Source organism: Colletes gigas, unplaced genomic scaffold, assembly GCF_013123115.1.
Source record: "Colletes gigas isolate AHSC1104 unplaced genomic scaffold, ASM1312311v1 Colletes_gigas_Sc00014, whole genome shotgun sequence".
NCBI lineage: Eukaryota > Metazoa > Arthropoda > Insecta > Hymenoptera > Colletidae > Colletes > Colletes gigas.
The window spans coordinates 2,388,760-2,402,357 of record NW_025106643.1 but is presented as its reverse complement, the minus strand read 5'-3'; positions in this window follow the sequence as shown (position 1 = coordinate 2,402,357).

Below are 13,598 nucleotides of genomic sequence, written 5' to 3'. Positions count from 1 at the left end.
GTTGAACCATTTCATCTCGAATCTATTAATTGGAGCATCGTCGAGTTTTTTCCGAATACTTTTTTCAAAAAATTGCTGTACAGATCGTGTATTCGAATATTCGTAGCATTTAAGTAGCTTCTCCTTTAAATTTCACTTTTTAGAGTACGATAGGTTGCTCCACAACCTCTCACATTTTGTTACTATCATTGAAATGGTCATATCGAGTTGTACAAATGATCGTATGAAAAATCGTAGAATTTGGTAGACAATTTTCACGTATATGTTCAAGTAAATCCAGAAGAAAACGGGGTAAAACACTTTTAATATACATTAAGCTTCCAAAGATACTTGGAGGGGGCCTCTGAAAGATAAACGAGCTTTCCGGAGAGCAGAAATGGACCGAATTTAATAGGAATTATAAACTAACACTCTGTGTAACCATGGATTCAGATTGTAATTTTTATTGGACAAAGAACGCATCGAGAGTTATTTGTTTTTTATTCGTTGCTCGAAATTTGTTATTTGTTAGCTGTCGCGGGCTAGAGATCTACGGAGAAGTCCGTCCTCAGCGAACGAACATTTCGTCCAGGACGCGGATCTAGAGATCGCACTTTTTCGCCGGCGAGAAGCTTCGTATGTGATATATTCCGTCTTTGATCCGTGGATCGTCGGAGCGCCGTGCGTCCTCGTGACCCTCCAATGGGGCACAGCGAATCAGGAGCGAGTCTCTGACCCCCCCAAACTCGTGGTTTCCGACCGTCCCGGATGTAGTGTTTCTGACGATCAATGGAGAAATAGTTTCGAGGAATTTATTTACCACGACGATTTGTAATCAACGCGACGATTTTATTAAAACCGATATCAAACGTGTTTGTATATACCGGATGTTACCGAAGTAGACAATCAAACTGTGGCAATATATCCTGCGTGTAAGGTTAAGATGTGTTGTGTCTGGGGGATTTCCTAAATATTTGCGCATGCTTGCTTAAATAAATTCAAGGAAACTTCTCGTTAATTAGACTTTTCTATTCTCCTTTCGTAGCAATCAATCTATTTTCAAAAATTCAACCACTTAACATAAATTACGAAAATCTCACGGTTTGATCTACCAGAATTATATTTCTGTATCCTTGAATTTGATAAAAAGTTAAATACGCAAAGATTTATGGAAATGCTTCGAGAATGGAACAGGTTCGAACGAATCGATCGGTTACTATTAATACCCTATTCAAGACCGACACGATTATAAAAATTGTATCTCGTCCCTTTGTTGTTAATATTTAATAAAGCAGTTTTTGATTTACGTTGATAAAACATTTGAAAAGCAATTCTACATCGAAACATCGTGTATATACGAAGAACGAAATAAATTTCTCGAATTATTTTTCTCTCGTAATTCGCTACTTTGCTAAGCTCTCCTCGAAAGCATTTTCGTCGCCCAAATGGTCCGGATGTAAATAGACCAGTCGTTAACTGTGATTTCGTTACGTCGTGAGCGTTTCCGTAGATTTAATGATTAAAAAAAAAAGTCGCCTCGTACCTCTTGTTGTAACTAACGTCTAGAGCACACACGCTAAATAGTCGCACCGTGTATAGGGTTATTTATCAGGACGAATCACTGATTTCGATACTCCGGTTCCCCCTTACGTTTTCGTTTAAATCAGTTTCTTTCTGTGCATGTGCGTTGCACGCGCGTTTCTTCGATGTTTTTAGCCCGTAAGAGAACGAAACGTCTCGACGACGGTGTACGCGCGTCGATCGAGAAGCCTGTACACTGCGTTTTGTTATGAACAAATTGTTATTATTCGTTTGCGCGCGAACAACGTTGAACGATCGAAATTCACACGTGGCGGGGGTTTGATTCTAAAAAAGATGTTCGTCGCCAGATCTTCGACACAGAGAATTTATCGTCGATCGACGAGACGAGTGGAGGGAGTAAAGGAACAATGTCTCTTATCGTATATGTGCATATATTTATTATTATCGACGAATCGAAGTAATAAATGACTCTATGAATTTCCATTAATCGACATCTATTATTTACGTGAACCTTGACCATCGAAATATAATCTGGAAAGCGTTCCAAGATCATCGACAAGTACCAATAAAAACTATAATCGCTACTAGATCTCAAGAACGTAGATTTTATCAGAATCACGTGACAGAGGGTTAATTGGGAACTCGATAAAAACAAACCCAATATTTCTGCTTCGGTTTATTCATGGACGACCAAGTAATCGAGTAATAATTTTTGTTTTGAAAGGCTCGAGGTTAACACATCGACGATTCAAGATAATGGAAGAAATTCTGTCGAGCAGCCGGAGAACAATATCGAATCGTTTTCGAGTGTAGCCTTCGTCGAGGCGAAACGATTGTTCCAACTCATTTCAACCCCTAACTGCCACCGGCCAAGATGGATTCGTTCGAGTTCGCTCTGGGTGTGGATTCGAGCCGATGTTCGAAGATCGATCGTGTGCTCAGGTATATCCAATGAATCCCAAAGCGATCGCGATCGGAATCCGTCGAACGTTGGCGACGTTTCGCACGGCGAACAGCCGGCTGCAGGACAATGGCGAAGAGGTGCGTGGTCCTGAACGAAATTCGTAACCTCGAATTTCCTCGCGACACTGGAGAAGCCCACGGCCATTGAAATCCGCCGGCCGTAGCAGGGAAAGGAGAATGAAAATAAAGAGAGAAGGAACCAGAGACGTCAGGTTCTCGTCAAACGACACCTCTCTCGCCGCGCTCTCCCTTCGCGTATAATATTTTTCTCTATGCTTGGTCGGTGCATTGAAAAGTCTCGCCCCGAATCGTCGAAGGTGACCACCCTTTGCTTTTATGGGGCGCGACGGGAGGGACGAGGATAGAGGATCTATCCGCGTCACCCCAATGGGCATTGCGTTTCGCTATAACTACCCTCTGTTTAGAGGCCAATTGTATTGCCGCGGGGACCTTTTTACTCTTTTCACCCCTAAGAAACCCCGCTGGCTCTGTTGGGCTGTTTCCTCGGTAGGGTGCACGCACTTTTCGTTTCTCTATCGTTCGGCATCGTGTGTATACATTATACCTCCTGTGCGTTCTCGCGCAGCCGATAACGGGGCGCGAACTACTTCGCCACAGCACTTCCGGTCGGAATTCTTGACCGCCCTTTAGTCACGGCTCGCCTTTCAAATGGCTTTCCGTTCTACCACTGTCACGAGAAACATTCAAGGCCTGGCTGACGGGACGAGACACGAGATCTTCCAAATTTTTTTCAACAAAATGTTTATCTATCGTCCAAAAGTCCATACATTGGAGCTACGAATCTACTAAATTTTAATCGGAGTGCTTTGATACAAGCTTCCATATACAGGGTATCAATCCACCCCTGGGAAAAATTTTAATGGGAGATTCTAGGTCAAGGATACTAATTTGTTGATTGTGGCTTCCGGCCACACGGTATATTGTCGATAAAGAATTTTTTTCTCAGAAGTACGTAGGAATTCGAGGGTATGTCTATTCACCAAAAATGATTGAAATTGACCCCCGCAAGTGAAAATAATTTTTTTACTATGATTTGAAATTTTTTAATTTTGTGGAAAAATATCACACATTCTCGAATTTTTTTCTCGAAAATGGTTAGGATTTCGAGGGTATGTCTATTAACCAAAGATGATTGTAAGTGACCCCCGCAGCTGAATATAATTTTTTTACTATGATTTGAAATTTTTTAATTTTGTCGAAAAATATCACAACTTCTCGAATTTTTTTCTCGAAAGTGGTTAGGATTTCGAGGGTATGTCTATTCACCAAAAATGATTGCAATTGACCCCTGCAACTGATAATATTTTTTTCAGAACGATTTGAAATATTTTAATTTCATCGAAAAATGTCTATAACTACTGATTTTTTCTCTCGAAAATGGTTAGGATTTCGAGGGTATGTCTATTCACCAAAAATGATTGTAAATTACCCCTGCAAGTGACAATATTTTTTTCAGGGCGATTTGAAATGTTTTAATTTCATCGAAAAATTCTAGCTTCTACTCGAATTTTTTTCTCGAGAATGGTTAGGATTTCGAGGGTATGTCTATTCACCAAAATTGATTGTAAATGTCCCCTGCAACTGACAATATTTTTTTCAGAACGATTTGAAATATTTTAATTTCATCGAAAAGTTTCAATAACTACTGAATTTTTTTCTCGAAAATGGTTAGGATTTCGAGGGTATGTCTATTCACTAAAAATGATTGTAATTGACCCCCGCAACTGACAAAATTTTTTCCAGAACGATTTGAAATTTTCAAATTTCTCATCCATGAGAAGACACTAAAATCATCTCCGAATTTTCAAATCGATATAATAGTCCAATTGGGCCACGAAAATCCATAAGAAAGGCTTTTTAACGAAGCCTCAATCAAGAAATTGATCTTCGTTTTATTTTGGCCTCCAGAATCTTCCATTAAAATGTTTCCCAGGGGTGGTCGAGCACCCTGCATACGTTCGTGAATGGAATCGCGAAAGATACGCGTCAGAAATGAGCCCAGCAGTCATGGTTGCCCCCCTCCCAGCGATCGACCCCATCGAGCAGCGTCCGTTGCGAAGGCACTCGATGCCCGTAGAAGTCAAAAAAAGGAAACTGACAAATCGAAGCTACGGCTGCCGTGAAACAATTGCGGCGAGGATCGAGAGGGAGGGGGGAAGGGGCTGAAAAGAAAAGCATTATCGGTGCAAAGTGGGCCGGTCAGGCCTCTTTAACGAGATCATTGTCGGCGTCGACTGGTAGGCAAAAAGTGTTTCAACGTACATACTACCAGGTACCCGGCACTCGATTCTCCCCCCCCCCGGCCATTGTTTTTGTCGAACGGGTTGAAACAATGTCCACTCCGGGGCCAGCAGTGCTCTCGTCCCGATGATATAATGCACTTAACTGTTTTCGCAGCGGGCCGACGTCGCGGTCGTAAATGGAAAAGTGGCATCTCCCGGGGATCGAACAGTATCGAACGCAAGAATACAGGGCAGAGGGTGGCTCTTGACTCCCATTATTAAAGTCTCGTTCATTGTGCCACCTTGTCACTCCATCTTGAAACCACTCGATCGCGTCCCCGGGACATTTGGCCTTGGAAGCGGGTGGTAAACCGCGTTCGACGCCAACGGAGTCACGGATTGGGACATATGTCGCCATCATCAACGACTCCAAAAGAGTTATATCCTTTGGATCATTGCAACTTGTGTATGGGGGGAGTTCGCATATTATCTGTAGCAGCCAAGTCGAGAAACCACCTTTTTTCAGTGTTTGGAAGCATCTACCTAATCCGATCGACGATCAGACAAGGATAGAACGAAGACCTGGTCTGTTTGGACCTCACTTTAGACGCAAACGCTCGCTCCTTCGATACTCGTGTTTACGTTGGAACCACAACAGAACGAAGGTGGCTCAGAGGATATACTTGTCGACAGTATTCCGTGATTCCTCTAAATAACAAGTCGTGTTCTACGCCTTGTACAAATTCAGATCGTCGTTATTCGAACGTATTACAACGCTTTGTAATTGTATTTCGCAATATTACCGCGTCTGAGACTAAAGAACAGATCGTGAGAGAGTAAAGAAGCTTCCCATGTGCTGATGGACATGTGTGGTATCATGTGATGCTAACCCAGAACCAGAGGATTATCAAAATGGCGAACACTGTATCGAGGAATCCGACGAAGCTCCAACAGGCAGTAGAAATCGGTAAAAATAATCAATTATATATAATTTTACGCGAGTTTACCAACGATTCGCCTTCTGAGTGTCGGAAAATGTAATTAGCGAAATTATGAGACGTTGCGGGGATAGGAGTGATCAAATTTCGCGTACCGGTCTCGCGTGGTTGCAACCCGGAGGACGTTATTGCAATTTCCGTTCGACGTCGATCCATGTGAGCGTAACGAGTCGTTTTAGGATTTCGGTTCTCAGCGGAATATTTAGTTAATTAAATTTCTTTGAGACGATCGCGAGCTCGCGGAACGGAACATGGCTGGGAATAGGGTGCTTTGAGTCGTTTGCCCGTGGAAAACCGGAAGCCTCTCGGATGCGGGTGAGATTGATTGAAAAGTGGGGAATAGACGAGGCCACGTGCTCTGTGCCTTTTCGCCACCCCTTTTTCGGTGTTAATGGACGCATTCAAGTTTTCGCTGTTACGACGAAACCACCGATATTGTGTAACGTCGATTTGGCATTTCTACCGTACGAATTTCATACACGTAGTTTCTTCACAGACTCGATAGCGAATAGTTTTAGAATTTCAAATTCGTCGATGCTCTGGTTCGTAAAAATTAAATATTCTCTCCCTTTTTAGGAAACGAAGACAACATGTTTCAATATCTTCTGATCGAAAGCCTGGACAAGACCTTACAATTAGTCCTTTTGGGGTTAAGGGGCCATTCTACCTTGTAGGCATGAAAAATACGTGTTTCTTTGTGATTTTTTTTTTGCGGGTTATTAAAGAGCGATTAATTCCGGATTTTGTAGATACATTTATTATATATTTAGCTATATTTACGAATTTTTGCAACGCATAATATCTATTGATTACGCTGTTTTTGTTGATCATCAAACAACAGTTTTTACGAACGGCACCCGACTGCATACGTGATATCTTGCGAACAAGTTATTCGAAATCCTAAAACCAACGATATTCTTAATATAGATGAGTGTGGTTATAGCATGAACTAGGATCTTTTCAAAAAAAACAAAAAATGGCAAAATGGCAGCTATTTTACGAAAAAATACTGAATATTTTCATATATTTGGTTGCATTTTTGTTAATAAAAGAAAAAGTATTGCATATATCGCAATTATCCTAGTTCATGCTATAGGGAGACCAGTTCTGAAGATACTGTATAAATTTGATGTTGATATCTTGAATAGTTTTTTAGTTATCACGCACGCAGTGCCGAGAAATGTAGTTTCGAGAAAAACAGCTTTAAAGTTTCACGTCCAGTTGTTATACCTGCGCGTGGTACATTACAGCAGGCTATAACTTCGTTAGTTTTCAGAATTTCAATTTAATATTTGGTAGACATATTTTCGAGACTACATACTAAAGGAAAATGCAAAAAATAAAATATCGATTTTTTTAATCCCACAAGGTAGAAAGGCCCCTTAAATATTCTTTATTACGTCGTATCGATGTTTATATTGTGAATTAAAATCCGTCGATGCTCTGGTTTGTAAAAATTAAATATTCTCTCCCTTTTTAGGAAACGAAGACAACATGTTTCAATATCTTCTGATCGACAGCCTCGACAAGACCTTACAATTAGTCCTTTTAGGGTTAAATATTCTTTATTACGTCGTATCGATGTTTATATTTGTGGACCTTCTCAGCGATATTGTGTAACGTTGATTTGGCATTTCTTCCGTACAAATTTCATACACGTAGTTTCTTCGCGGATTTGATAGCGATTAGTTTTAGAATTTCAAATCCGTCGATGCTCTGATTTGTAAAAATTAAATATTCTCTCTCTTTTTAGGAAACGAAGACAACATGTTTCAATATCTTCTGATCGAATGCCTCGACAAGACCTTACAATTAGTCCTTTTGGGGTTAAATATTCTTTCTTACGTCGTATCATCGTCTATATTATGGTCCTTCTCACTCCAGTTACAAACAATTGCAATTTACTCAACCATCAAATGTTTCAAGCAAAGAGTTGACTCTGAAAATGGGGGTCAAAACGCGTCCCACCCGGACGTGTGACTCTCCGATGTCTCTCCCCCCTTTCGAAAGAACTTTTCGAGCCTTTTCCAGCGAGAACGAAATTCCCTTGGAAACTTGGGAACTAAATAATTAAGAAATCCACTTAGTTGCCCCTCCGTACTGGGTACACAATGGATTCTACATTTATCAAGGGACAAATCGCGCTGCCATCGGTGGCGATTGTTTCGCGGCGCGTTCGAACGAAGTCGTCGAAAACACGCGGAAAGTCAGCGGCGCCTTTTCGCCATTTTCGTTGTGCCTTCAGAAACCGTCGCGAAAAACAAGCCTTTCCCATTTCGAACAATGCCCGGGCCGCCTTATTCTCGCGCGAATTTCGCTGAACTTCCTCCGCGGTGTTCCAGGAACGATGAACGACAATTATTTTCGCGCCCGTGAAACGCTCGAGAACGACAATCGAGCGAGGGCGAATTTGTTCCGTGGCCGAGAACTTTTCCTCGAAGAAACCCGGGAGGGCGGCTTAGAACAATACAGCCGCGAAGAACTTTACTCTTTTCTGTATTTTTTTCTCTCGAAAGTCCTTTTGGAACCGCGAACGTACCGCAGCCTCGAATTATGCGACGAAGAATGGCCGGAATAAATGCAGGTAAATGATATTCAACCTGTTTCCACGCGTTGCAAGACGCCATTCTTACCACTGGTCGAAAACAGTAACGAAAAATAACGAGAAAATCTCCCGAACTCCCACAACGAGCGTGAATATATTTCCATTTAGATTTGTACCGTTTACAAGTAAATCCGCATTAAAAATAACGAACATTATCGCGAATTTCAATATTTTGTTACGTTTCGTCGCCAACGTGTTAGAAAAATAACGAGACTGAACCGTTTAAATATCGTGTGTTCAATCTTTTGTTCAAATTAATACAATCAGCATAAAAAATAATATTTCCACGCCAGCTTTCTACCCTTTCCCTTGGAATTGAAAGACAATTTATTAGAAAACTTCTGAAATGGTTTTCAACGAGTAATAATTCTATACATCTGGTCCCCATTGCTACCAGCAATTTTACTTGTTGCTTAGCGACCATCCCCTCCAATCACGCGATAATCAACGTTGCACAAATGACCCCTCGACTCATCGTTTCTCCGCATGCGAGATCCTCGAACAGTTCACAATTAAAAATCCTTCGACCTCTCGTGCGACAAGCATAGAACCTGTACAGAAACTCGGTTGTCGATGAGACAGCGTGAAAGTAAAGATTTCGCGTGCACAAAACGACATCTTCCTCACTAATTTCTTCCCGCGGGAACAGGGATTATTCGTCCCTCGCCGCGACGAATCCGTTTTTTCCCCTCCACGAGAGCTCTCCGTGGCTGGGTATTCACGGAACATCCGCCCGCGTATCAAGGAGAGCCTTTCAGCCGCGGCATGTCGCAGAAACTGCACGAAAGTCGGGCGATGCAATGGCCGCATCAAGTGCAACGGATGAATGCGTCAGTTCTGGCGGGTTCTCCTAACAATCGGACGCAGGATATAATTTTCACCGGCGCTGATACTCGCGTAGAAGAGAAACGAGACCCGCGAACCGCCCGTGGAAAGAGAAAGAAGACGAGAAGGGAGCAAGGGTGGTCGGACGACGCTGAATAGGGGCTGCGTAGGTGAAGAAAAAAGAGAAAAGAAAAAGGGGCAGAGCCGACGGAATGGCACTCTGTGGACACTCGCGGCTCTCCTCTTTCGGGAAACGCATCCCTTGACCCTCGACCGTAGAGAGAAAGAAGCTCGTGAATGTAAACCTTTTAATGGCCTCCGCGCCCGGGACCCTTTTGAGCATTCCGTTTTTGAGATGAATAACTGCGACGGAAGACTGTCGGTACGCACATCTGCGCCCACGTTGAATCGTATAGTGAACGAAAACGATCAGCGTGATACAGCAATAGTTTCCAAGGGCCCAAAACAATCGAATTTTTTAGAATTTTTTCGGGGAAAAAGAATCAGCTGAAAATCTTTATTTAGTTATACAGGATAGGCCTAGCAGAATGGGTCAAAATAGGGATCCTAAAGAAGTTTTAATTCTTAATCGAAAATTAAGTGTTCATCAGTGACTCTGATAAATTCATTTTTTTTGCATTTTGCAAACGATGCACAAGTTTTATACACTTTTATAACGGCCAGCCAGGTTTGGGCGCGTTTATCGTTACATTCTATTGTCGAACTTTATCTTCCATCGCTCACAGCAGCGTCAGTTTATATCAGTTCGGGAAAATCTATTTACGACCGCGAAAGATCGATCGATTCCTTCCATTTTCGAAGGTCCCTAAATATACGTTAATTGCAGTTCCCAATTAATTTTTCGAGTCGTATCCGCCGGTAGGATTTTCGAACAGATAATTCGAAAATTACGACGGATCATGAAACGTCAGCGATCGTCGTAGCAATTAATGCAGGACGAATTACGAGGAACGAGCGTTTAGCTTTTATAAAGCGGCACCGTCGTCGACGAGTAGCACTGTGCAGGATCGCCCTTTAGTCGCATAAAGCTTTGGAAAAACATTCGAGGGTTCGCGTATAAATGTTTCTTTCAGCATTATCGGTGCTCGGCGAAGGAAGGGAGAGCTCCCGGAGGTTGGTTTCTCGGCACTTGAAAAATATCGTCGCAAGTCAAGATTCTGCCGGGCTTTGGCATAATATGACCGGGGGTTTTCGAGTGGGCCGTGGGTTCTTGCCCTCTTTCTCGCTCCTCTTTCACCCCCCTAACCCTCTCCCTGCCCCCTCCACCTCGCCCCAATGCCAACCACCTTTTCTGATTCCTTCCTTTTTTCGAACGCCATTATGCCTCGTTCTTACGTTTCGCGATGTCGAGTGCGTGCAGGCATTGACCTTTACCTGACGAATAAAAACGCGAGGGGGTCCTTTTCTACGTCGAGTGGGTCATACTCTGTGGAGAGGCACCATTCCATCGTTGTTGATAGCACGCTTTTGTCAGCACATCGGAACATTTTTTTTTTTAAACGCTAAAGGAACCCGTCGATCGCGGGGAACATTTTCGTTCGCTATTTTGTAGCACGATATATGCGCGGTTATCGTAATTTCGAGCGAACGGTGTATAGTTCGGGGCTCGATATAGCAGGGTCTTAAAGTACGTGTCAAAGTTTACACGTTTACGCTCTCTAAACAAGCGAATTTACAGAAATACAAGCAGCTAAGGATTTTAGACCATTGTCAGGGTCTTACGAATGTTGGATAAATTGTTAGATAAATTGAAAACAAAGGCCGATCTATTTTTCCTTAGTCTGGTACACAGGTCTTATTCTACTAGTTCGACTCGTTTCCAGCGGCTCGTATTTTCTTTTATATATTCTGTCCTCTCTCTCTCTCTCTCACTCATCACTCATTCGTCATTCCATTCGCTCTCACCATTCGTGCGCATTTACAAAACTTATAACACGAAGAAATGTATCATGTAGTGTCGCCATTTTTAGAAAGCCACTTTTAGAGGTATCGTATCGTTTAAAGGTAAACGAGTATACTCGTCCTTGGCAGCGAAAGGGTTAAACTGTTAATCAGGCTCGAATTGTAGTTGACCTAACCCAGACCTAACCCAGACCTAACCCAGACCTAACCCAGACCAGTTCATTCGAAGTGCTTGGAAATATGAGCGGTTATCCTAATTGCAAGTGAACGATGTATAGTTCGGGCCACGCTATAGCAGGGTCGTAAAGTAGGTGTCAAAGTTTACAGATTTCCACTCTCGAAATGAGCGAATTTACAGAAATACGAGCAGCTAAGGGTCTTAGACCATAGTCAGGTTTCATCCAGTGTCGCCATTTTTAGAAAGCCACTTGTAGAGGTATCGTAACAGATAAATTAGTATACTCGTCCTTGGCAGCGAATGGGTTAAACTGTTAACCCCTTAACGTTCATGCCCGAGTCTGTCTGCTTTGAAAAACGATATTTGTTTAATCCAACGGTTTAGGGGATGAAAATATTTGTTTCCCTTCAAATTGTAGGTTAGATACAACAACTATTAACAAAAACCGTATTTTAATATAGCTTAGAAACAAATCGAATAAAGAGACCTGATCATTAATTCGAAAAATGTGAGTGTTAAGGGGTTAATCAGGCTCGAATTGTAGTGCTTGGAAATATGAGCGGTTATCGTAATTCCAAGTGAACGATGTATAGTTCGGGCCACGCTATAGCGAGGTCGTAAAGTAGGTGTCAAAGTTTACAGATCTCCACTCTCGAAATGAGCGAATTTACAGAAATACTAGTCTTAGACCATAATCAGGGCCTCACGAAGAAATGTTTCATCCAGTGTCGCCATTTTTAGAGGTAACAGGTAAACGAGTATACTCGTTCTTGGCATCGAATGGGATAAACTGTTAATCAGGCTCGAATTGTAGTTGACCTAGCCCAGACCTAACCCAGACCTAACCCAGACCTAACCCAGACCTAACCCAAACCTAACCCAGACCAGTTCATTCGAAGTGCTTGGAAATATGAGCGGTTATCGTAATTCCGAGTGAACGATGTATAGTTCGGGCCACGCTATAGCAGGGTCGTAAAGTAGGTGTCAAAGTTTACACGCTCGAATTGTTAATCAGGCTCGAATTGTAGCGCTTGGAATATGCTTACAACACGTGTCGCCTAATCTAAAGTGAATCCCCGAAAGAATGCGCGCGGCGATCGGTTGCGGGTTCGCTCGAAGCTGGTCGATTCCCGCGATCGATTCGTTAACGAGAGGAAACGACGCTCGCAAAGCGCCCGGAGCGATCTCGCGAAAGTCATTAGTTCGGTGAAAGCAAACAGAAAGAGTGTTACTTTTCTGACGCGAGTGCGGGTGACAATAATGATTAGAAGTGGCTCTCGCGGCGGCAGACACTCGAACAATAACAACGGGACGCCCGTTGAACAAAAGGAGGTGACTCCCCCGTCTGTGTTCGCAGGACCGATTTATCCATCGCGGTTAAAATCACCGCCTACGAGGTTGCGGGAGGGCGAGTCGAACACGTACACGTACACGTACGCGTAAGTGCATTACACGCATATAATCGTAACGCGTATTCTTTGGTGTTCGCACCCGGGTGCATTGTTGTCGAACGCAGCCACCGGGCAACGCAAACCTGCATTTATTTAGCAGCTGCTACCTAAAACGCGGATACAATGAAACTATCGCGGTGAGAAAGTACGGGGACCGTCGGCTGTTGGCGATTTGTGGTCAGATTTCTGCTCGCGAGTCGACTCGTAAGCGTTCTTGTATAAATTAGATAATAATTTAAGAAATTAAAACGCCGCGAAAAATTCCAATCAGCGGTACCCGTACGGCGGCCATTGTTAATCGTTCTCGCGGGAGGCATTAATAAAGCTCCGAAAAAATATTCGCCAGGGAGACCGCGGAGGGGAAAAAATACCCGGTGTATTTGGCGACTAGTTGTCCATAAGCCTGCACAATTTACAATAGCATTGTTCCGGGGCCAGCGATGATTTATCGAAAATCGTCATTCCGTTCGGTGAAAATTCGCGACCGCCGTTGGACGAGAGGGAAGGAGAAGGGGGGCAACAATGGGGCGCTTGTCAACGCCGGACAAATTAATCGAATCAGTGCGCGGATTTACTGCCGTCGACCTTCGTCCTCCGCGTGTACCCCTTCCTCCACCCTCGAAAAAAAAAGAAGGAAAAAAATGTATATGACACACAGTGTGTCTCCTCGCTCGTTTGAATGCGAATAAACGGCGCCGTATGATGACGACGGTGCCGGTGGTTGCGTTGAATGGCCCCCGGTCGAAGGGATAGACAAAGATCGAGCAGGTTAGGGGGCGAGATAGAGCGAGATGGGAATAGTGGGCGGGGTGGGGGGGACAGGCGGAACCGTAAAAGCGTATGTTTTGTCTCCGATTGTGCGGCGATGATTGATGATGCGGTTAGTGGTAT